A 4,130-nucleotide genomic window follows, 5' to 3' on the forward strand; every position below is an offset into this window, starting at 1 on the left:
TCGGAAGTAACTGATCATTTATTCTTGCAAGTTAAACATATTTATGCCATGGTATACGTATGCTAGCAGGATTGGAACATAATATAAGTATTCAGTTAATTCAAAAATATTAATACATAAGAAAACTTACCTTTCAAAACATCATGTCAGAATGACACGCCAGTATGTGAATTGTGAGAGCATTATATAGTCCTTCTGAACAAACGGTCGACTTGTCAATAAATTTATATTGTCATTGGGTGATAAACGACACTTTTCGAGATGAGCATGATACAGTCCAAAAAAATGAACATCAAATAAATAAAGTGTATGTCCTTAATTTTTACGACTGACAAACACGCAATGTAGTACAACTAATGGCATGCACAGTGGGTTTCCAACTGTAGGAAGTGGTTTTTCAGCAGTGGGTTCCCAACTGGAAAAACCAATTAAGAATTATTTAAAGATTGAATTTATTTCTATTTTTATATCAAAGAAACAATTACCGAATACTTAAGATTATCGTATCTTATTGATCCAGTCGACTTTTTTAATGATCAATAAGCAACTTTACGGTGCAGCACATACATTATTTACATTTAAACACTTTGAAAAACATTGGCAACTTAAATGCATGAATACAATTAAGTTAAAGCTGCACTCTCACAGATACCATTTTTACAACTTTTTGTTGTTGTTGTTTTTTGTCTTGGAAAGAGCAAATTTTGCATAAATATCTGCAAACCAATGATATAGGATTGAAGACAAAATATCAGATCGTATGTTTTCATATTTCCGTTCGAAAATTAATGTTTTATGGCTAAAATTTTAGTAATGTTACTAACGTTTTAAGTATAAAACTTCATTTTTTAACTTAAATATAAAAATCTAAGATCTAATTTTTGGTCAGCAGTCTAATATAACTGGTTACCATGCATTATCGCAAAATATTGGCACGTTCTAAGACAAAAAATAAAAACGTTGTCAAAACGTTCAATCTGTGAGAGTGCAGCTTTAATAACCTACCCAATACTTTAAACCCCTTTAGAAACCAGTTTGCAAACATAAAATCAATAAGGCATTATTGTCTAGTACGTTCCATAGAAGTTCTATAATGCAAACCTGAATTTATACATGCTTTCAAAAATATTAGCCTCACAAGGTCATCCAGATACTACGTGGTCGCGTTGTGATTTTCCAAGGGACACAAATCGTGGAACTTGTTTCTAGGTCCAGGTTGCAGTTATTCGTAATTTAACGAAGAAAGATCCAAATTTTTACCAGGCACGTATACTTCTACTTAGCAGTATAATAAGACAAGAAAAACTGTGATACAAAGTATCACAGCGGGCCCACAAACAGTTTTACCATGTTAATATTTTGAAGTTGGTGATGGCTGATGTCGAGTCAAGGCTATGAAGGAATTAAAAGAGACCTATTTTGGTAAAACATTAGTCCATGCACAACTACAGTATATATTAAACACTTCTTCCAGGTTTCAGTACAACTATAAGTTTTACAGGGGACAAAGTTTTGTGACAGACAGACAGCACTAAATCAATATGTCTCTTGCTTACTCGGGAAAAGACATAAATAAGGCAAACCTATGAGAAAATTGTGTCCGTTCTATTAATAGTCAATATCAATATTTTGGGGCATTCTGATTGGACGTTAATAAATTGGCGGCAGTTTTAATCTAAGAAAAGCTTTGATTGGCTTTTATATTTTACCCCTCGAAAGTAGAAAAGTTACGCATATTTTTTTTCAATCGATCTTTGTTTTTCGTGTGAGACAGTAGACAGAAAATTTCCCACCCACCCTACCCTTGTTTACCAAGTTTTTGTTTTACATGTTGTATAGATAAATGGATGGATGGATGGATGGATGGATATATAGATATATTTTATTCCTCCTACAGTGGAGAGCATAACATATTTATAACATATAATACACGAATATACAGTTGATAAACAAACATAACATAGAAAAGAATAGGGAAATGATATGGGATGTATTTATTTGTATATATATAATGTTAAAATCTGCACTCTCGCAGATTGAACGTGTTGACAACTTTTATATTTTTTGTCTTGGAAAAAGCCAATGTTTTCGAAAATCCATGGAAACGATTAGATCGCAGATTTGTATATTCAAATTCAAAAATTGATGTTTTATGCATTTTTCTTAAACCGTTAGTAACGGCTTTAGCCATAAAACATTACTTTTCGAACGAAAATATAAAAACCTGCGATCTGATATTTTGTCAGCAATCTTTTATCATTTGTTTGCAGATATTTACGCAAAAAAATGCTCTTTTAAAGACATTTTTTTTTTTAAATGTAAAAATGGTAAATCAGTGAGAGTGCAGCTTTAAATTACATTGTATAGCTAAATTGGCGTGTTTATGTGCAGTTTTTTTATTTGATTATTTGTACACATAATGTAAATTAAAAAGGTTTCGACACGACAATACAATATCTGATTAAAACATGAATGGTACAGTTGTTCCTTTTCTTCTAAGCAATACACCTTTCATGTAAACAAGTTAAAGAGGGGATAATTATTTGCAAAAACGCCGAGGAAGGCAAAATTTTTTTAATTAAAAACGTTTCAAAAGTTTATGTTCTTTTTAGTTTTAAGGAACAATCTTCTAAGGGTGTAAACAAATATCCATTGTGAAATGTTTGTGGGTAATAGAGAGTTGACCAATTTCACTAAAGAAGCTTTTATAAGTTTTTGGATCATAACGCATGTGATTTTTTCCGGAAAAATTCTGTTAACCGTATAACTGTGTATTGTGTCAAACTACCCCGGACTACCTAATTCGTAATTGGATTGAGAGTTCTTGATGATTTATTTTCAAATAAGAAAGATAATCGATGAAATAATGAAAAATAGTACATTTAATTCATTGCCTGGTTTCAAAAATGCACTTACCTTTCTTAAAATAGCTGCAAACGCTACAAGTCCTCAATACATTGTTGATTGGGCAGTGCTAACTATTTTGATACAAAACATATTTAATTTGCAATAATACATTTCCGGAAAAAATACACATAGCTGATTATCATTATAAATTAAACCAAGCATAAAAAAGCATATACAAGTTTCACTAATAATGATTCATATGTGTATTTGTTTTATTGTATTCTCCATTGTTTCCACTAATGATGGTGCTGACTCTAAGAAGGCTTTAGGCTGTTGGTCGCTAGTCCGTTGGCCTAAAGACTTTTAATAACCGTTAACCAGAATCTACCATCGGCTTATCTAATTTCCATGTTTAACATTTGACAAATTAATGCGCGCACGGGCGTTTCATCCGAGCGCTGTCATAAATGCGGTGGTCAATAATCTTATTTACGTTACCAATCCATGCAATCGGCTTTACAGCTTTGAAGTTGAGTAGTTTGCTCACGTAGCCTCTATAATGAACATTCAAAAAATGACTGTTGCGAATAAGCAGCGTTTTAGCGATTTTACGCGATGAAAATCGTAAAAAAGCAGCTATTTTACCACTAGATCTATCAACATATTATTATAAATTATAATTTAATTACGCGTACATGTATGTATCCGTATTTAGAGTATCGGCTTAACATAGATTCGGGGTAATCGGTTTAATACACCACCAACCACGCGTTTGTTTTGCAAAAAAAAAAAAAAACGCGTTGCCACCGCGGGATAAATTGCGTCATCGCGGCGATATATTGTTGATATTGACAATAGCGTTATTAAAGCAATAGTTTACGAAAAACGCCTGGTAAAGCCGAGATCAAGACCACGCGGATGCTTATTGTACTAAATAACGCGAGACTTCGCGAGATGTCATTCGGTTGGGTAGTTTTTGGAGAAATACTGATAAATTGAAAACAATCATGTCTGCCTGAAATATATATCAACAGTATGTGTACATATGACGTGAAATTACATGATATATGTGCTTTGTCTGAAATGGATTTACAGTCTTCGTGTATGTATGACATTTTTAAACTATTCAAAGTAATAATTTCAATGTTTAACGTTCAAGTGCATGATGTGTTTGAGTTTTGCATTCTTTACGATACGCAAAGATTTAACAAAAATGTTTTGGCATATAGCCAAATGTTGCCGATCTTAAATCTGCCGTTTACCAAATACTTGAAGTTTACCCA

General features: G+C 32.4%; 1 protein-coding gene across 2 annotated transcripts in view; it reads right to left on the reverse strand.

Moving 5' to 3' along the window:
- Positions 1–380, reverse strand: part of LOC128223876 (uncharacterized) — a 33,996-nt gene extending 33,616 nt beyond the window's left edge. The window contains exon 1 of one of the 2 annotated variants that reach the window (XM_052933316.1): positions 131–380. The gene's annotated coding sequence lies outside the window, so the exon portion shown is untranslated. The remainder of the gene's footprint in view (positions 1–130) is intronic. The other variant, XM_052933318.1, reaches the window with a different exon arrangement.
- Positions 381–4,130: the final 3,750 nt, after the last annotated feature.

The sequence above is a fragment of the Mya arenaria genome, chromosome 17 (genome assembly GCF_026914265.1).
Source record: "Mya arenaria isolate MELC-2E11 chromosome 17, ASM2691426v1".
Taxonomy (NCBI): Eukaryota; Metazoa; Mollusca; class Bivalvia; order Myida; family Myidae; genus Mya; species Mya arenaria.